This window comes from Trichosurus vulpecula, chromosome 8 (genome assembly GCF_011100635.1).
Source record: "Trichosurus vulpecula isolate mTriVul1 chromosome 8, mTriVul1.pri, whole genome shotgun sequence".
Taxonomy (NCBI): Eukaryota; Metazoa; Chordata; class Mammalia; order Diprotodontia; family Phalangeridae; genus Trichosurus; species Trichosurus vulpecula.
In genome coordinates, this window is record NC_050580.1 from 256991965 (window position 1) to 257013773 (window position 21809).

A 21809-nucleotide genomic window follows, 5' to 3' on the forward strand; every position below is an offset into this window, starting at 1 on the left:
GGTAGCTTAGGGTCAGATTTTCTAGGCAAAGACATCTGTATTTTATCCTATAAGAAGAGCTCATGTAAGGCTTTTGAGCAGACTAACCTCATCAGACATGTATATCAGGAAGATTATTTTTCTAAACTGTAAAAAATGATTTGAAGAGAGGCTAGTCTACAAGCAGGGAAACCAGTTAGTAGATTTTTTTAGTCTAGAAGAGAATTCCAAAGGAACATAGATTTTAGAGATAAAAGGGTGCTTAGTTCTAGTTCAGCTCCTTTATTTTATACACAAGAAAACTGAGACTCTGATAGACTGTGACTTGCCTAAGGTCACATATGTAGTGTGAGAGAGAAGCAGGATTTGAACACAAGGCTTCTAATTTCATAGCCAGTATCCTCTTTCCAATGTATTATGCTGTGTCCAAATGAAGGTTTGAACTACAGTAGGTAATCATGACAATGGAGAAGGACCAATAGATAAGGAGTGGTTGAAGATGACAGAGGTAGGCAGAGGTAGACAGATGGATCAAGCTTCTGAAAGAAGTGGGATCAAGGATGCAAATGAGACTTTAGCATTGACAAAGAGATGGGATATCTCTTGGCTAATGCCCGAGTGGGGTTGGCCAACCATATTAGAGTACTTCATGATTCCTACAAAGGACATGGTAATACTTATGCGGTCTCTGGGCTGGCTTCCTCACTCCCAACTTATGCTCTTCTTTGCAAGTCTAGGTTACTAGAGAAGGATCACTGCAACTCTCAAACTCAAGTGTCCTGGGGGTGACCCTATTTAGGGGGAATATAGTTGTGACCAAAGGTACTCAAAGCTGTAGCCCAAGCCCCCACCGTGGCACTTTTATATCTTAAGGCTAGCCATATTCTGACCAATAAGAAAAAAAAGCACAGGTACTCATAGTAAAGAAAATTCAAGAATAATCAATATATTACCGTCCATAGGTTTTTCTGAAACCATTCCCTTTATCATTTCTCACAGCACAACAGGATTCCATCACATGCAGATACCTTTACTTGTTCAGTCATTCCTCAATTGATGGACATCCCCTCAATTTCCAGTTCTTTGCCACCACAAATATGTGTGTGTGTGTGTGTGTGTGTGTGTGTGTGTGTGTGTATGTATAGATAGAGCCTTTTCCTTCCCTTTTATTTGGTTATCTCTTTGGGATACAGACCTAGTAGTGGTATTGCTGTGTCAAAAATGTGCATATTTTTTTATAGCCCTTTGGGCATAGTTTCAAATTGCTCTCCAGAATTGTTGGCTCAGTTCACAACTCTACCGACAATGCATTAATGTCCCAATTTTCCCACACCCCTCCAATGCATCATTTTTCTTTTCTGTCATATTAGCCAATCTGATAGGTTTGAGGTGGTACTCTAGAGTTGTTTTAATTTACATTTCTCTAATCAATAGTGATTTAGAGCATTTTTTCATGTGCCTATAGATATGTTTAATTTCTTCTTCTGAAAATTGCCTGTTCATATCCTTTGACCATTTATCAATTGGGGAATGACTTGTGTTCATATAAATTTGAATCAGTTCTCTATATTTTTGAGAAATGAGGCTCTTATCAGAGAAACTTGCTGTAAATTTTTTTCACAGCTTTGGTTACTATATATTTCCTTCCATCCTACTTTTTCTTCTGTTTATGTTTTTTCTTTCTCTCTCCTTTCACTCTATCCCTCCTCAAAAATATTTTGCTTCAGGCCACCATCTCCCCCAATCTGTCCTCTCTTCTATCAGCCTCCTTTGCCCATGCTCTTATCCCTTTTTTCTCCTTTCCTGTAGGATAAGATAGTTTTCTATACCCAACTGAGTGCATAGGTTATTCCCTCTTTGAGCCAATTCTGATGAGAGTAAGGTTCAAGCATTGTCTGCCTCCCCCCCACCCCCATCTTCCCCTCCACTGTAAAAGCTTCTATTCCTCTTTTGTGTGAAATAATTTACCTCATTCTACCCTTCTCTTCTCCCTTTCTCAGTGCATCCTTCTTTCTTACCCCCTAATTTTAGTTTTTTAGATACCATCCCATCACAGTCAACTCACACTTGTGCCTTTGTCTGTGTGTACTCCTTCTAAGTATCCTAATAATGAGAAAGTTCTTAGGAGTTAAAGGTATCACTTCATGTAGGAATGTAAACAGTTTAACCTTACTGAATCCTTTGTTTCTCTTTCCTGTTTACCTTTTTATGCTTGAGCTTTATATTTGAAAGTCAAAATTTCTATTCAGCTCTGGTCTTTTAATCAGAAATGCTTGAAAGTCCTCCATTTCTTTGAATATCCATTTTTTTTTTCTGTTGAAGGATTATACTCAGTTTTTCTGGGTAGGTGATTCTTGGTTGTAATCCAAACTCCTTTGTCCTCTGGAATATCACATTCCAAACCCTCTGATCTTTTAATGGAGAAACTGTTAAACCTTGTGTGATCCAGACTGAACTCCATGATACTTGAATTGTTTTTTTCCCCAGCTACTTAGAATATTTTCTCTGTGACCTGGGAACTCTGGAATTGCTTGGAATATTCCTGTGAATATTTCATTTTGGGTCACTTTCAGGAAGTGAATGGTGGATTCTTTCAATTACAATTTTACTCTCTGGTTCTAGAATATCGGGGCAGTTTTCCTTGATAATTCCTTTAAAGATGATGTCTAGGCTCTTGCTTTATTGATCATGCCTTTCAGGTAGTCCAATAATTCATAATTTATCTGTCCTTGATCTATTCTCTTTTTTATTGTTTATTTAGTATTTTATTTTTCCCTAGCACATGTAAAAATGATTTTTAACATTAATTTTTTAAACTTTGAGTTCCGAATTCTCGCCCCTCCCCCACCATTGAAAAGGCAAGCAGTTCAATACAGGTTATACATGTGTAGTCATGCAAAATTTCTCCGTAATAGTCGTGTTGTGAAAGAAAACATAGACACCCTCCCCCGCAAAAAAATCTCGAGATAAAGTAAGAAAAAGTATGCTTCAATCTGCATTCAGACAGCATCAGTTCTTTGTCTGGGGATGGATAGCATTTTCATCATAAGTCCCTCAGAGTTGTCTTGAATCATTGTATTGCTGAGAATAGCTAAGTCATTCACAGTTGATCATCTTATAACATTGCTGTCACTTTGTACACGGTACACTTCACTGTGCATCAGCTCATGTAAGTCTCCAGGTTTTTCTGAGAGCATCCTGATCATCATTTCTTATAGTATGATAGCATTCCATCACAATCACATGCCACAATTTGTTTAGCTATTTCCCAATTGATGGACATTCCCTCAATTTCTAATTCTTTGCCCCCAGAAAAGAACTGCTATAAATATTTTTGTACCGATAGGGTCCTTTTCCTTCCCCCTCTTCCCCTCCACTATAAAAACTTTTTCTTGCCTCTTTTATGTGAGATAATTTATGCTACTCTATCTTTCTCTTTCTCTTTTACCCAGTAAATTCCTCTCACATCCCTTAATTTTATTTTTTAGGTATCATCCCTTCATATTCAACTCACACCTGTTACCTCTGTCTATATATACTCCTTCTAACTACTACTCTAATAATTAGAAAGGTCTTATGAGTTACAAATAACATCTTCCTATGTAGGAATGCAAACAGTTTACCCTTATCAAGTCTCGTATTACTTCCCTTTCCTGTTTACCTTTTTATGCTTCTCTTGAGTCTTATATTTGAAAATCAAATTTTCTATTCAGCTCTGGTCTTTTTATCAAGAATGCATGAAATTCCTCTATCTCATTGAAAATCTGTTTTTCCCCTTGAAGGATTATACTCATTTTTGCTGGGTAGGTGATGCATGATTGTAATTCTAACTCATTTGTCCTCTGGAATATCATATTCCAAGCCTTCTAATCCTTTAATGTAGAAGCTGCTAAGTCTTGTGTTATCCTGACTGTGGCTCCACCATACTTGAATTGTTTCTTTCTGGCTGCTTGCAATATTTTCTCCTTGACCTGGGAACTCTGGAATGTGGCTGTGATATTCGTGGCAGTCTTCATTTTGGGTTCTCTTTCAGGAGGTGATCAGTGGATTCTTTCAATTTCTACTTTACCCTCCAGTTCTAGGATATCAGGGCAGTTTTCCTTGATAATTTCAGGCTTTTTTTTTTTTTTTTGATCCTGGCTTTCAGTTAGTCCGATAATTTTGAAATGATCTCTCTTGGATCTATTTTCCTGGTGCTTTGTTTTTCCAATGAAATATTTCATATTGTCTTCAATTTTTTTCAGTCTTTTGGTTTTGTTTCATTGTTTTTTGATTTCTCATAAAGTAATTAGCTTCCACTTGCTCCATTCTAATTTTTAAGGAATTGTTTCCTCCAGTGAGCATTTGGACCTCCTTTTCTATTTGGCCAATTCTGTTTTTTAAGCCATTTTTCTCCTCATTGGCTTTTTGTACCTCTTTTACCATTTGGCCTAGTCTGTTTTTAAGGTGTTATTTTCTTTGCACTTTTTGGTGCCTCCTTTACCAATCTGTTTGTCTCTTTTCCATGATTTTCTTGCACCACTCTCATTTCTTTGCTTAATTTTTCCTCTAACTCCCACATTTGATTTTTAAAATCCTTTTGGAGCTCTTCTAGGAATTCTTTCTTTAATGATGGCAGGGGTGGGGGTGGGGGTCTGACACCAATTCACATTTTTCTTTGAGGCTTTGTATGTAATTGTTTTGACTTTGTTGTCTTTTTCTTAGTTTGTATTTTGGTCTCCCCTGTCACCATAGTAACTTTCTATGATCAGGTTCTTTTATGGTTGTTGTTGTTTGCTCATTTTTCCAGCCTATTTATTGATTTTTAGCTTTATTTTAAAGTTAGTCTCTGCTCCCAAGTGTGGCCAGAGTGGCCTTTGTTTTCCTTGAGTGACTCAGCTTACCTCATTGAGCCTGCTGGTTGCTGCTGCTTCTTTTCTGGGAAGCGGAGAACTTCCTGTGTGATGAGTCATGGGGCTGGCTGAGGGGAGGTGTTAACTCCAGAGCCATGCCCTATTGGGTGTTAACCTGGTCTACGCTAGGGGGAGGGGCCAAGTCAAGAACCAATTGGCCCTGGTCATTCAGGCGGCACTTGAGGATATCGAAAACTCTATAAGAGGGGAGAGGACAGCTTGAAGACCCCTTTTTTTCCTTTTCTGGTTGGAGCCAGAGACACCTACAGCCGAAGCTGAGCTGCCGGTGGCAGAGCTGACCCACGTGGAGCAAGGAGTGCTGAGTAAGGACTGGAGGCCAGTGGGTAATCTTCTTACCGTAGAGGGGAAGCATGTATACCATTTTGCCTTACACCATCTTGCTTCTCTGTGGCCTCCTGGTTACTCTTGTGAGGCAGACTTATTGGGCCTGGAAGCTTTTGATCAAAATATCAAAATGGGGACGCTGGTTTGTGGGCCTGTTACTGTGGAGTGTAAATACATGCTTTAGTTCTCCTGCCTTCTGCCTAGAGAATTCCTTATATCCTGCGGTTCCGAACCTTTCAGGCACATATGAGATTCTCTTTGAAATCATAAATTCTGCCTTCCTAACATACCAAGGTGGAGGGGACATTGCCCTAAGCTTCAGGCTTTTTGTCTTTCTATTTTCAGAGCTACTTCTGGGGGTCTATAAGCTTTTAGTTCTTCCAAGATGGTATTATATAAGGAGAAGTGTATTCACTGCAGTCCTGGCCTGTGTGCTAGTCTTTGAGCAATCACAAGCACGCTTTTCCACCTCAGAACTGTGTTCAGAGTTTCCACTCCCCTGCAGGCACATGCTTGCAGTGTGCTAGTATTCCTTCTTGCTGTGGGACTGTGATTCAGAACCAAGTATGAACAATGCAATAGAGTCCCACTTCCAGTGCCCGTAAAGGGTCCCTTGTAATCTCCTGACCAGTTGTCTGAGCCTCTTAGCATCTGTGGGCTGAGAGCTTCAGAAGATGCCACTGGCTATCCAGTTGCCCCCAAAGCCTGCTGCTGGCTTTCTGGGGCATGGCCTGAGCTGGATTGTACTCCACTCTCAGTCCAGTGAGACAGACCTTTCTTGCTGTCTTTCTAAGTTATCTTTGGCTAGAAAACAGTTTCACCCTATCCTTTTGTTGGTCTGCCAATCCAGACTTCATTTTGAGGTGTTATTTTAAAGTTGTTTGGATGGAAATTTGGGAGAACCCAGATGAGTCCCTGCCTGTACTCTGACATCTTGCTCTGCCTTTCCTGAAATAGCATTTTAAGTGGTCTCCCTGTCTCAACTCTTTCCTCACTCCAATGCACAATTCACACAGCTGCCAAAGTGCTTTTCTTAAAGCATAGATCATATTATATCAAACTAATGACTGTAGAAAAATGAAAAATTGCTGAATATATTTTACTTTTACATTATTATGGAAAGATGTTTGTATGTTAGGACCTAGGGAATCCCAGTTCCTTACTTCCTCAATTCCTACACTTCACTTTAGTAAAACTCTCAAAATATAGGAAACAAAATAAAATAGAATCTGCTATAAACTTCACTACCCAGTCGAGGATTGCACAAAAGATTGCCAGAATCCTATAGAAGTCTTGAAGGAAGATGAACCAGCATAGGTGGAAGGGGCAGTATAAAGCAAAGTAATCTAGTGGCCCTGGGGCCATGCTGCAATAAAAGAATGAACTAAGCAGAACCTGGTGTGAAGAAGCTCTGGAGCCCCATGTAACAACAATGCTGCTAGCAGCTACCATGGCTGTGTAAGGCCAACAACACCAGCACACGGGAGGGCTGCTAGCACAGGTTCTTGGATCTGCTTTTCTAAGGAAAGCAACTTTAGGAGTTAACAATCTTACTTTAATTAAACATACATATATCATTCACTTGGTTCAGGAGGAAAAGCCAGCACCCTGAACTTCGGAGCAAATACAAACAAATTACAAACAGACCGACAGATAGAATTTTATCTGTCTGACCAAATCACAATATATACAGTTACCCAAGAGAAGCACCAACATCTGGGTTTTCAAACCTGGGGGGTGGGGCTGCTTCAACGGCTTACCCAGAGTCTAGTCAGCAATACTCCTTCAATGAGTGCACCAATAAAGGCAAAATGTCAACGTCACAGCTCTTATACCCTGTTCAGGCCCCTGAGGGCTCAGAGCCTATTTAGCAAAAGGTGTGGGGCATGGGGCCTCATATCTAGTTAGTGAAAGGGTGTGGGCCTGCCTCCCTTTGTTGGCTCCACCTGAGTCCTATTCAATGGGCAGGAAAGATCTTTCACTTACAGATTGGCCTTACATCGCACCGCAACAGAAGAAAGAAAAGCCTTAGCATCAGGGTGGTCCTAGAGCCCCAGCCATAGCAAAAGAAAGGCCCTGAGCAGGATTAAGGTAGCCCTGGCCCAACCCAGTATCAGGCGTTCTGCTTTTAAACCTAGCAAAAAGGAATAACTTCACAAGAAGTTCAAGTGGAGACACAGAGGTGGTGGGATAAGTTCTTTCCAAAAGTACAATGAGTACCTACAAAAAGAAAAAATATACAAAATGGAATAGATATGGAAAAGGAATAAACATTTATGTGGCATCTACTGAGTACCAAATATATACATATTTGATCTATATATCAACCCAGCAAGGTAGTTGCTATTTTATCCCTATTTTATAGTCGAGGAAACTGAGGCACATAGAGGTGAAATGACTTTTCCCAGAGTCATACAGCTAGTGAGGATCTGAGACTGGGCCTGAAGACAGGTCTCCCTGAAGGGGAAGACATCATATAAATAACGATAGAGTCAAGATGTAGAGAGAGTTGGTGAAGGTAATCTGAAGCAGAAAGGAATTCGTAGCAGAGGGGACCAGGATAGGTCTCCTGTGGAAGATGGGATTTGAGCAGAGTCTTGAAGGAAGCTCCATTCTGCCACTGCCAGAAGCTCGAGAACCATTGGTATATAGAGGAAATTTATGCAGCGGGTCAAACTAGATGTGTTTCCTACTTCTTTTTGAGAGGTGCCATAGTGTGCTGGATAGGACCCTGGACTCAGAGAAGGCTTGGGTTTGAATCCCACTTTGGATACTTTTACTATATAATATAGGGTAAGTCAACCTCTTTAGGCTTTAGTTTCCTCATCTGTGCAATTAAGGTGGTTGGACTTAGCCTCTAAGGTCCTTTCCAGCTCTAAATCTATGATCCCATGACTTTTCTTCATTCCAGTTTTCCATATCTATAAAACAAGTGGTTTAGAATTCATTCTTTTCAGCTCTCTCATAATCCTATAAGCTAAGAAATTTTAGTTCCTTCCAACTCTAGGATCCTCTTAATTCTACCTTATATTTTTATTGCTGATTGTTTCATGGTGGCTGTTGCTCTATTTGCCAGGGAGACGTGGGACTTAGCTTTTGTTTCTTCCTCAGGAAAGCAATAGTTAAAGCTACCCTCAGCTATTTCTCAACTTGGAGATGTAGTGCTCCAGCTGGTTCAGATTGGGATCAATGGAAAATGAATGACCGCTTTGTCAGGCAGGTTGCAATTTTCCCTTTTAAATCCATTATTCTGCTTCTGAACTATGGAAAAGAAAAAAAAAATATGACATCCTCATGACTCTGGAACTTATGCAGTCAAGATATAGACAAACGCAAGTTCTAAAATCCAGGAAACAACCCTTAGAACATAAAGCAAGTCAAATGGTATATTATGTGAATGTTGCTGAATATTTAATGAATTTATAAGGCTTTGGTGGGGGATGGGGGGAGGCAGCTAGTTTGCATAATGGATAGAGCGTTCAAATCCTGTCTCACCAGTTAAGTGACCCTAGGAAAGTCATGAATTTTCTCAGCATTAATTTCCTTATCTGGAACATGACGGGATTAGACTTGATGGCTTTTCAGGTCCCTTCTAGCTCTAAATCTATGACCCTACATCTCAATACCAAACAGTAATCCATATTATGCCAAAATAAATATTATTACTCTGCATCTGTCCATTTTCATTTAACATTCAGATTTTCCTTCAGAAGAACGAAGACAAAATTCTCATATTTGTTTGTTTCAAAATAAAAAAATATATCTCTATGACAACTCAGTGTCTGTAGGTAATTTGTATCCCTTCCTGTCCCTCTTAGATGATCTGGGAAGAACACAGATCTACAGAACCACTTAGGACGCTGGCTCATTTGATTAACTTCGTGCATTGTTATTTAGTATTATGTAATGGATTGGAGAACACTGACCACTTGTCTCATGCTGATCTTTATTTTGGTTCTTTCTAAAGTCTTGGCTGAGTTGTAAATGCTAGGAGTTCAATTTCTTGGTTCCCATTGAAATATTTTAAAATGTTACTGCTGATTGGAAAGATTAATGAGTTACTGTCTTCAAAACAGCTTGAGTTTCTTAGGGAAAAGTACCCCCAAGGTAGTAATATTATTTGCTTGAGACCACTTTGAAAATGAGGGTAAACATGTTGAATTTAATAAAAAATTAGCTCATTAAGATCCTTAGTCTCAGAATGTGTCATGATTACTTTAAGAAACCTGGTTCACCTGAAAATCAGGTTTGATTTGAGGTCATTTGAGCCCGGGAGCTTCCTGGTTCTAAGAGACACTTGAGATGAGATTGATTTAATAATCTGTGGTCTTTTTTCACTGACTCTGGGAACGCTGATTAAGCAAAATGTACTCTCTATAGAGATTGGTTTAAACTTTCTGGGAAGACTGGTAGAATAAATGTATCACTACAAAGTCTCTACATTTACTGAACTTAAATGCCTGTTCCTGTTACCTATACATTCCCCAGCATTTAGCACAGTGCCTGTCATGTAGTATGTATTTAATAAATGCTTCTTAATGTCTCCTGACTTCACCTGTACATAAATCCATTATACTCTGCTCATCCCTTTAAACGGATGGATTAAAGTGTCTTAGTGTGTTTTTGTTTTCTGTCTCAGAGAGGAAAGATGAATGAACAAACATTCTTTTAGAAAATTTAAACTGCAAGTTGTTTTCCAATGAATAGTCTCTTTCAGTATATTAAAAAAGTGCCAAATATTTTATCCAAGAGCCTTTGGAATCTGCTTCTTTATTTATTAAATACAACTTAGGCAGTAAGAGGAGAAAAAGAAATAGAAGGGGAACAAGAGGGCTTCAGAGAGTGTTAGAAGGTGTTTTGTAAGACACTCACAGAGGAGTTTGAAAGGAAAACATGGCTGTATTGGAATCAAGAGTGCAAAAATTCATGGAGTAATAGCATGCCCAATGAGTGGTAGAACTTGGCTCAAGTATACCTTTTGGCTTTTTTTTTTGTGGTTCAGCTTGTAAGAGTTTTATAAATGACATTTGTTTTCTTGGATGAGAGAGAAAAAGTGGTAAGAAGCTTGGGAGAGACATATGGAAACAGTATGGCAGAGATGATCACAATTAAAGGTTTTCCCCATTCCCAAGCCAAAAGAAACTGTGTGAGCACAGGAAAGTGTGTGTGTGTGTGTGTGTGTGTGTGTGTGTGTGTGTGAGAGAGAGAGAGAGACAGAGAGACACAGAGACACAGAGAAACAGAGACAGAGAGAGACACACACAGAGAGAGACAGAGAGAGAGACAGAGAGAGAGACAGAAAGAGGGAAAGATGGAGGGAGGGAGGGGAGAGAGGAAGAGTGAGACAAAGACAGAGAAGGAGAAAGAGTGACAGAGACAGGATGGGAGGGAGGAAGATGGGGGGAAGACAGAAACAGAGATGGAGGGAGGGTAGAGAGAGAGGGAGAGAGAGAGAGAGAGAGTGAGAAAGAGAGAAAGAGAATATAGAGACAGAGAGATGGAGGGAGGGAGGGGAGAGACAGAAAGAAAGAGAGGGAGAGACAGAGAGAGAGAGAGAGACAGAGAGACAGAGACAGAGACAGAAAGGGAGAGATAGATGGAGGGGGGAGGGGAGAGAGAAAGAGAGACAGAGAGATGGACAGAGAGAGAGACAGAGAGAGAGGGAGAGAGACAGAAACTCATGGAGAGAGGGAGGAAGGGAGGGAGAGAAAGGGACAGATGGAGAGAGAAGAAGACAGAGACAGAGACAGAGGAAGAGGGGGAGAGACAGAGAGATACAGAGAGATAGAGAGACAAAGGGAGAGAGGGAAAGAGAGAGAGACACACAAAGAGAGACAGAGACACACAGAGACAGAGAGGGAGAAACTGACAGAGACAGGGTGGGAGGGAGGAAGATGTGGAGGAATAGAGAGACAGAGACAGAGGGAGGGAGGGGAGAGACAGAAAAACACACACACACAGAGGGAGAGAGAGAGAGAGAGAGAGAGAGAGAGAGAGAGAGAGAGAGAGAGAGAGAGAGAGATGCAGGCAGACAGAGAAAGAGAGATGGAGGGGAGACAGAGACAGAGGGAGAGAGGGAAGAAGATGCCGAGGGAGGGAGATAGACAGACACAGAGACAGAGAGAGGGAGTGGGGAGAGGGAGAGAGGGAGAGAGATGGGGGGGGGGGAATTTGAAACAATCCATATTTTTGGAAGAGAGGTTAAACTCCTAAAGGTCACATTTTTAAACTCTTTGCACAGGGAATAGAGATACATTAATAGGATTATTGCATCATGAGTTTTAGAGCTGGGAGGGACCTTGGAGATTACTGAGTCTCCTCCCCTTATTTTAAGTGCTCAGGGGCCCCCATGAATTGCTGGGCACTTTTCTAAAACAAGAGAACTCATTTTTTCCTCTGAGTCATACCCAGGCTTGTGAAAAAGGAATCCACAGGGATTCTCAGCATTATTTGTTGCATTCTTTACAAATACCTCCAGAGCTCCATGAGAACAGAGAGACCAGGCCTGATTTATGGGCTTTGAAAACTGCTCTTGACTAGTGTGGGCTGATCTACTGTGTTGTGACTTATTGTAGGGTGATTTGCAGTCGAAAACTTTCTAATCTCTTTCTTTTCTCTCTTCTCCTTTTTCTCTCACTGTTATTACCAACTCAAGATTTAGGGCCATATTAGAAGTGTGCGGGAGGAAGGGTGTATATGTGCAGATTTAGATGGAAACCTTTTTATTTGTCTTTTTGAGTTTTCTCTCTTCATTCAGTTTTTCATTGACTATTCTGACTGATCTAGAAGTTTGGACTACAGGAATGTACAATACATAGAGAACCAGTAAAACGAGGGGGTTAGATCCAAGTGACTTCAAAGGTCCTTCCCAACTCTAACAATATTTGGACCTATATGTAGCCAGAAACAAAGGTTAGGCTGTGGAGGACTTTTAATCTGACCTTGAGTCTCAGTTTGGGGAGTATAAGTTTAATGCCTCAACCTCATAGGACTATTGTTCTGATTCATTTAAGGATCCGTTTTGCTTAGAGTATGTAATTGTCTGTCAATTAGCAAGCATTTATTAAGTGCTTACTGTGTGCTTGGTATACAAAGAAGGATAAAGCAAGTCTTTGCCTTCTAAGAACTTACATATTAATGGCGGGCAGGGGTAACATGTAAATAGACACATACAAGATAGGGAAGAGGGAAGGAAACAAGTTATTTATTAAGCACTTACTTTGTTCCAGACACTGTGCTAAGCACTTTACAAATATTATCTTATTTGATCCTCACAACAACCCCAGGAGATAGTACTATTGTTATCCCCATTTTACAGTTAGGGAAACTGAGGCAGACAGAGTCTGCTCAGAGTCACACAGCTGGTAAATATCAGAGTTCAGATTCTTCTTTACTGTAGACCCAGCATTCTATCCACTGTACTACCTGGCTGCCTCTTGGAGAGGAGAGCTAGACTGGATTGGGATGGGAGGTAGAGTGGTAGGACAGGAGGAGACTGGAAAAGGCCTCCTGCCAAAGGTAGGATTCAAATTTAGACTTGAGGGAAGTCAGAGATATAAAAAAGTGGAGATGAGGAGAGAGAGCCCTCCAGACGTGTTGGGCATGAGAAATGTTGTACACTCTGCAGAGACTTTCAAATGAAGAAATTGTATTCTTAGTTTTACTTAACCGCTTTGCCTTTTTACAAGAGACTTCTCATGACGGGGGAGTAATCTGTAGCTGTATATCATTTAAAATCCAAGCATCACTAAAACTGACAGTGTGTGGGATGGGATTTTCGAATAGTAGGAGAGACATCTTGAGAAGAAACAAAGTCAATTTATTTTACAAACCTTGCAAGATTTGGGCACACCACCATAATGGAGGAGGCGCGAGGTAAAAGGGAACCTGCCTTAATTTATACTCTTAATGAAAAGATCCCTACCCACCTCTATCCCTTCTCACCATTGGCTGGGAGGTAGGCTTACAGTCTAGGTGTGAGAACTACACAGAGGACCAAAGTTGATCCGGTCCATTCAGGTTTTCCTTATTGGAACTCACCTGCTGGGGTGGTGTCTGAAAGTCTAGGAGAAGAAATAGGGAGGGGGGGAGGAGAGACCTTCCTGGAGCAGAAAACAAATAGCTCATAGGAAGTTCACTATCTTCTAACATCTGAGAGAGAGAGGGAAGGGCATGCCCACAGCTCCAGGCCCTGACCTTCCAGAATCACAAGGCCAAATCCCAAAACCTCTCCTACTCTATTAGACATACCACAATTATCCGTCCCATTCAACAGTGACACACAAGTAAGCAAAAAGCAAAGTTGTAGTGTCACATTTAAGGAATAGCAAGTAGGCCTGTATCACTGGAACGAAGAGTATGTGGAGAGGAGTAAAGTATAAGGAAATTGGAAAGGTAAGGAAGGGGCGAGGATTTTGTTTGTTTGTCCAGTCATTTTCAGTTACATCTGACTCTTCGTGACCCACTTTGGGGTTTTCTTGTCAAAGATACTGTAACGGTTTGCTATTTTCTTTTTCAGCTCATTTTACAGGTGAGGAAACTGAGGCAAACAGGGTTAAGTGACTTGTCTGGGGTCACACAGGTCTTAAATGTCTGAGGCTAGATTTGAACTCAGGGAAATGAGTCTTCCTCCAGGTCTGGCCCTCTATCCACTCTGCCACTTAGCTACCCCAAGGGCCAGATTAGAAAGAGCCTTAAACGACAAATAGAGTACTTTAAATTTATTCAGGAGGTAACAGAGAACCACTGGATGTAGCACAGGATGTAACGCCATCAGACTTAGGCATTAGAAAAATCATTTTAGGCAACTGTGTGGAGGATGGATTGGAGTGGGGAGAGACTCGTGGTAGGTAGACCAATTAGAAGGCCATTTCAACAGTATAGACAAGAGGTGATGAGGGCGTGAATTTGGGCAGTGGCTCTCAAGGAGAGAAGTGGCTAGAATTGAAGGATGTTGTGCGGTCGAAATGACAAGATTTGGCAACTTACTGGCCATGAGGGATGAGTGTGAGTGAGAAGCTGATGATGCCATTGAGATCTGAAACATGGTGCTTTCAATAGTAATAGGGAAGTTTGGAAGAGGGGAGGGTTTGGGGGAAAAGATATTGTTTGTTTTGGATACAATGAGTTTGAGATACCTATGGGATATCTGGTTCAAAATGTCCAATAAGGAGTTGGAGATGAAGGATTGGAGTTAAGAAGACAGACCAGCCCTTAGGCCAGGACACAGATTTGGGAATAATCTGCATAGAAATGATAATTGAACTCATGCATGTTGATGAGATCACCAAGTGAGATATCATAGAGAGAAAAGACAGTAGGGCCTAGGGGGAGCCTGATTTCAGTAAGAGCTAGTAGATGGAAGGATTGGGAGAGGAAAAGGTTTGAGACGAAGGGAAGTTTACTGTCTATGTAACAGGCATTTCAGAGGGCACAGTGGAAAGGCTAGGCAGAGTTAGGTTGAAACTTTGAAGTTCGAAGGTTGAGGACAATGAGAATGAGGGAGCAGATGTGGGGGTAGGAATGGGGGGAGATGATAATCTATAAGAGTGCAGAGTCACTGGGATGTAAAGGTTGTGACCCAGTATGGGAAGGTTAACAGTGAACAGAGGGAGCCACTCCTCTACTATCAAAGGACAGGTACAGCAGGCTAAAAGAGCTTTTTTGAACTGGAGGTTCATACTATGGGGGCCATGCTTTTCTCCTCGTGCCTCCTCTCTTGCGTTCCCTACTACCTTTTATCCCTCATATCCAAACTGTTGTCAAGGTGGGTGGATTTCACTTTTGGAACATCTGTCATATATAGACCCCCTTCTCTCTTCTGGCACTGCCTCCACTCTAATTCAGGCCTCAATTACCTCATGCCTAGATCATTGGAGTAGGCTGCTAGTGGGTCTGCTGTCTCAAATCCCTCTGCACCACAATCCATTCTCTATTCAGTCATGAAAGTGGTGTTTTCCTGAAGGTCAAGTTCTCATTTTCCCAAAGTTCAAGTTCAACGTCAACTCCCAACTCAGTAAATTCCAATGTCTCCCTATTGCCTTAAGGATCAAATATAAAATGCTCTGTTTGGCATTGGAAACCCTTTATGACCTAGCTCCCCTTTCAGTCTTCTTATCCATAACTCTCTGAAACGTGCTCTTTGATCCACCGACCCTGGTCTCCTGGCTGTTCCAGGAACAAGATCCACCACCTCTCCACTCTGTTCCAGGTATTCTCTCTGGCTATCTCCCATGCCTAGAATGCTCTTCTTCCTTTGCTCTGACTACTGATCTCCCTGGCTTTCTTAAAGTCCTAACTAAAATCCTACATTGCATGGGAAGCCTTCCCCAACCCCTAATAATTCTAGTGCCTTACCTCTGTTAATTATTTCCTATTTATCCTGTATATAGCTTGTTTATAGTTATTTGCACATTGTATACTCCCATAGGATTGTATGTTCCTTGAGGGCAGGGACTGTCTTCTGCCTCTTGTATCTTTAGTGCTTAACAGAATAGGTTGCTTTTCTTCCTTAGAAAGGATATTATGGTTGCTTTGATTTAGAGTTAAATATTAACAGCAACTAATTAACACCATATGACTCCCTTCAAAAAAATTCCTTGTATCTGAGGTCCTTATGAAGTTCTTGTCAATATGAGATAGAAATCATTCACTTTTCATATAGATGCAACCCACTTGTTTTCCTCTAAAGTCTCACTTTGCTTTTTGTAACTCTAATACACTCAGCATGTTAAAGTAGGTATTCACTAGTCTTCTATCTCCCTACTCCCTACTGTGATTTCCATAAGGGCAGCATGGTGTCTTCTCCCAATTTAATGTCTCTTTAGTACCTAGCAAAAGTACCTTGTACACAGTGGACACAATAAATGTTTATTAGATCTATTGTTATTTATAATTACTGATCTTCTTTTTCAGCCTCTCTAGTGCATAAGATGGGATATTTTTCAAACATTTAGGGAAACTAATTATAATCGTATCTTTATCTGTCTTTATACAGGCTTTTTCTACATGAAATCATAAGTTTAGAGGGGAAAAGACCCTCAGAGGTCATCTACAGGGTATCCCTAAAGTCTGGACACAAAGGCAAAATGCATATTTTCAAGAAATGAAATAAATAAAATTTTCAACAACATTTTATTTAATTGGAATATTAACAAATAACATCTTCGATATGATTTCCATCATTTGTGATGCAAAGGTTGATGCGCTTTGCAAGATTCATGTGAACTTGATGCAGTAACTCCACATTGCTGTCAATTTTAGCACATTTGCTCTTTACGCATTCAATCAAGTGTGTTGCATCTGTGATTTTCACTGAGTGCACCTTCTCCTTTAGCATACCCCAGAAAAAGAAGTCAAGGGGGCGAAGGTCTGTTAATATTCCAAATATTTCAAAATATGCATTTTTTTCCTATGTTCCTATATTTTTCCAGACTTTAGGGATACCCTGTAGTTCAACCCCCTTACTTCATAAAAGAGGGAACTGAGCCCCAGAAAACTTAAGTGATTTGCCCAAGGCCACGCAGGCAGGAAATGGCAGAGCAGGGATTTGGACTCACATCTGATTCTAAAGCCAATGTTCTTACCCCTGTCCCATGCTGCCCTAGTAATCTTTCCTTTTTCATTCCCATGCTATTTGTCAGTGATACAAGCATAGTCTTAAAATACAGCTAAATTAATCTGTGTCTGGATAATCAGTCTGGATATAATAATCTGCATTCAGTTTTCTACCTCACAAGAAGGATAAAAGAAGTAGACGATTGAGTCCAAGTCTGATATCACTATTTAGTGGGAGGCTTGGTTCTATATTGGTGCAATCAAACACAATTTTACTGCTCTAATCCAAGTTTATTACTAAGGCAATGCTAATATCTTTCTTACCTACCTGTATCACATATTAAGGAGACACAGAATCTCTAAGGAGATTTAAGAAAGGAGAAAAAAAACAACCACCAAAAAAGTTACTTTCTTAATCAAGTAATGTATTTTCTGCATTTAAAGGTCATTTTGTGATGTGTTTCTGAAAGCAATTTTTAATTGTCATCTTGAGCTGACTAGGGGAGACTTGAATACAAAAGATAAAATGATTCTGCCAAGAAGAGTAATTTTTAACAGCTTAGCAAATCCCAGCCAAGTTAATAAAATAAGATACCTATTCTTAGAACAGTGCTGCTTTGGAGAGTAGTTAATTGACTTAAGGCTTAAACTTTCCTCTGTCATTTCTAGGATACAGTCTCAATAGCAGAAACTATTCATCTAGTTTTCCTCTTTCTTTTCTGGTTTTTGGATACAAAGTGGTATACTTTAAAAAAAGTTGTATTTTATTTTTTCCAATCATGTGTAAAGACAATTTTTAGCATTCACTTTTACAAGATTTTGAGTTCTAATTTTTTCTACTCTCCCTCTCCTCCCCTCTTCCTAAATTGGTAAAGTTTGATAAAGGTTATATATGTACAATGCAAAGCATATTTCCATATTAGTCACAGTTAAGAAAAATGACACAGAACAAAAGGAAAAAAAACACTACAAAAATAAAGTAAGTGAAAATAGTCTGCTTTGATCTGCATTCAGAGTCTATCAGTTCTTCATCTGGATGTGGATAGCATTTTCCATCATGAATCCTTTATAGTTGTCCTGGATCATGGCATTGATGAGAAGGGCTAAGTCATTAATAGTTGATCATCACACAATGTTGCTGTTACTGTGTACCATGTTCTCCTGGTTCTGCTCATTTCCCTTTGCATCAGTTCACACAAGTCTTTCCAGGTTTTTCTGAAATCTACCACTCATCATTTCTTATTGCGCAATAGTATTCAATTACATTCATGTACCACAACTCGTTCAACCATTCCCCAATTGATGGGCATCTTCTTAGTTTCCAATTTTTTGCTGCCACAAAAAGAGCTACAATAAACATTTTTTGTATGTGTAGGTCCTTTACCCTTTTTATGATCTCTTTGGGATACAGACCTAGTAGAGATATTGCTAGATCAAAGGGTATGCACAGTTTAATTGCCCTTTGGGTATAGTTCCAAATTGCTCTCCAGAATGGTTGGATCAGTTTACAACTCTAGCAACAGTGGATTAGTGTCTTAATTTTCCCATATCCTCTCCAACCTTTATAATTTTCCTTTTCTGTCGCATTAGCCAATCTGATAGGTATTAAGTGGTACCTCAGAGTTGTTTTAAGTTGCATTTCTCTAATCAACTTTGATTTAAGATACTTCATATATATATATATATTTGATTTCTTCATCTGAAAACTACCTGTTTTGACTTTATCCTTTGATCATTTATCAACTGGGGAATGGCTTGTATTCTTCTCAGTTTGACTCAATTCTCTATATAGTTGAGAAATGAGGCTTTTATCAGAGACACTTGCTGCAAAGATTGTTTTCCAGGTTTTTGCTTTCCTTACAATCTTGGTTGCATTGGTTTTGTTTGTACAAAAGCTTTTTAATTTAGTATCATCAAAGTTATCTATTTAATATTTTATAATGCTCTCTATCTCTTGTTTGGCCATAAATTCTTCCCTTCTCCTAAGACATGACAGGTAGACTATTTCTAGTTCTTCTAATTGCTTATGGTATCACCTTTTATGTCTAAATCATGTACTCATTTTGACCTTATCTCAATTTATGATATAAGATGTTGGTCTATACCTAGTTTTGCCATATTGTTTTCCAGCTTTCCTAGTAGTTTCTGTCAAATAGTAAGTTCTTATCCCAGAGGCTGGGGTCTTTGGGTTTATCAAACATCAGGTTACTACGGTCATTTATATGGTAAATATGTTTTGTGTATCTAGTCTATTCCATTGATCCACCATTCTATTTCTTAGATAGTTTTTGTTGATTACTACTTTATAATGTAGTTTGATATCTAATATAGCTAGGCTACCTTCCTTTGCATTTTTCATTAATTCCCTAGATATTCTTGACCTTTTGTTTTTCCAGATGAATTTTTTGTTATCTTTTCTAGCTCTGTCAAATAAATTTTTGGTAGTTTGATTGGTATGACACTGAATAAGTAAATTAGGCAGAAATGTCATTTTTATTATATTGGCTTGGCCTATCCATGAACAAGTGTGAAAAGTATCTTGTAATTGTGTTCATGTAGTTCTTGGGTTTGTCTTGGCAAGTAGACTGTCAATAATTTTATGTTGTCCTCAGTTATTTTAAATGGAATTTCTTTTTTTATTTTTTGTTGCTGGACTTTATTGGTAATATATAGAAATGCTGATGATTTATGTGGGTTTATTTTATATTTTGTAACTTTGTTAAAGTTGTTAATTATTTCAAATAGTTTTTAAAATTCGTTCTCTAGATATTCTCTAACTATACCATCATATCATCTGCAGAGTGACAGTTTTGTTTCCCCGTTGTCTATTCTAATTCCTTCAATTTCTTTTTCTTCTCTTGTTGCTATAGCTAATATTTCTAATACTATATTGAATAATAGTGGTAATAATAGGCATCCTTGCTTTACCCTTGATCTTATTGGGAAGGCTTCTATCTTATCTCCTGTAACCAGAATGGCCTTTGTTTTCTTTGAGTGACTCAGCTTACCTCATTGAGCCTCTGGATGCTGTGGCTTGCTCTCCTGGGGCAGGAAGTCCAGCGACCATACCAGGAATCAGAATTTCCTGTGTGATGAGTCATGGGGCTGGCTGAGGGGAGGTGTTAGCTCCAGAACCCAGTCTACCCTAGGGGGAGGGGCCAAGTCAAGAACCAATCAGCCCTGGTCATTCAGGCGGTGCTTGATGATGTCAAAAACTCTATAAGAGGGGAGAGGACAGCTTGAAGCCCTCTCTTTCCTCTTCTGGTTGGTGTGGGAAGCAGCGGCAAGCAAGCGTGACTCTGGGCCAGCCCTTGCTCTTGGGCTGAGCCCACATGTTGGTAACTATGAATTGTATTGGGTCTGTCTGTTGATATTTGTAACTTGTTTATATTTTGGTTTTGAGGTTCGGGGTGCTGGTTTGTTTTCCCCTGAACTAAATGAATGTTTTGAACCTCAGGGTGCTGGTTTTTTCCCCTGAAGTAAGTCAATGAATCTGTATTTGGTCTGTCTCTTGATGCTTGCCTGTATGCTCCCCTGAACTAACTGAATGCTGGTGTTTTTTCCCCTGAACTAAATGAATGTTGTCTGTATGCTAACTGAATGCTGGATTAAAGTAAGCTGGTCAACCCCTTCACCGTGCTTTCCTTGTTTAAGCAGATAAAAAGAACCTGTGCTTTCCCTGGGTCCCGGCAGCCTCCTGGGTCCCAGCAGCCCCAGGGTGCTGGCTGTGGGGGAAGGATCTTACGCCCCCACTGAAGCTGCTAGTTGGGTTGTTAAAACATCTCCATTACAGATAATGCTTGCTGATGATTTTAGATAGATACTGTTTATCATTTTAAGGCATGCTTCCTTTATTGCTATGCTTGCTAGTGTTTTTAATAGGAATGGATGTTGTATTTTGTTGAAAGCTTTTCCAGCATGTATTGAGATAATCATATGATTCCTGCTCATTTTGTTATTGAAATGGTCAATTATGCTGATAGTTTTCCTAATATTGAACTAGCCCCACATTCTTGTTATAAATCTCATCTGATCATAGTGTATATCTGGTCACATACACAGCTATGATTAATAACTATTGATTTCCCTCCATCCTATTTTTCCTCCAGTGTGCTGCTTCTGTCCATTGCCTCCCCAGATGCCCTCCCTTCTGTCAGTACCCTTACCTCCCCCCTCCAACTTAATCTTCTCCCCTTTTACTTCCCTGTCAGGTAAAATAGATTTCTGATTCAACTGATTTCAGATTCAACTGATTGTGTGTTATTCCTTCTTTGAGCCAATTTTGATGAGAGTAAGTTTCAAGGGATGCTGACTGCCCATCCTCGGCTCCACAGTAATAGGTTTTTTGCACCTCTTCATGTGAAATAATTTATCCCATTCTATCTCTCCCTTCCTGCTGCACCCAATGTACTCCTTTTTCTCATCCATTAATTATTTTTATGTCCTTCCCTCAAATTCACCTTGTACCAGTACCCTCCCTTTATGTATACTCCTAGCTGCACTCTTAGTGATGTAGTTCTTAAGAATTACAAGTATCATCTTCCCCTGTAGGCATGTAAACAGTTTAGCCCTATTAAATCCCTTATGCTTCTTTTTCCTTTTTAACTTTTATGCTTCTCTTGACCCTTGATATTGGAAATAAGATTTTTTATTAAGCTCTGCTCTTCTCCTTATGAAAGCTCGAAATCCTTCTATTTCATTGATCGACCATTTTCCACCATTGAAGTATTATGCTTAATTTCACTGGGTGAGTGTTTCTTGATTGTAGCCCTAGCTCCTTTGCCTTCTGGAATACCATGTTCCATGCCATCAGAACCTTTAATGTTGCTACTAAGACCTATGTAATCCTGATTGTGGCTCCCTGATGTTTGAATTGTTTCTTTCTGGCTGCTCGAAATATTTTTTCTTTGACCTGGTAATTCTGAAATTTGGCTATAATATTCCTTGGAGTTTTCATTTGGGATCTCTTTGAGGAGGTAACCAGTGGATTGTTCCAATTTCTATTTTGCACTCTGGGGCAGTTTTGTTTGATAATTC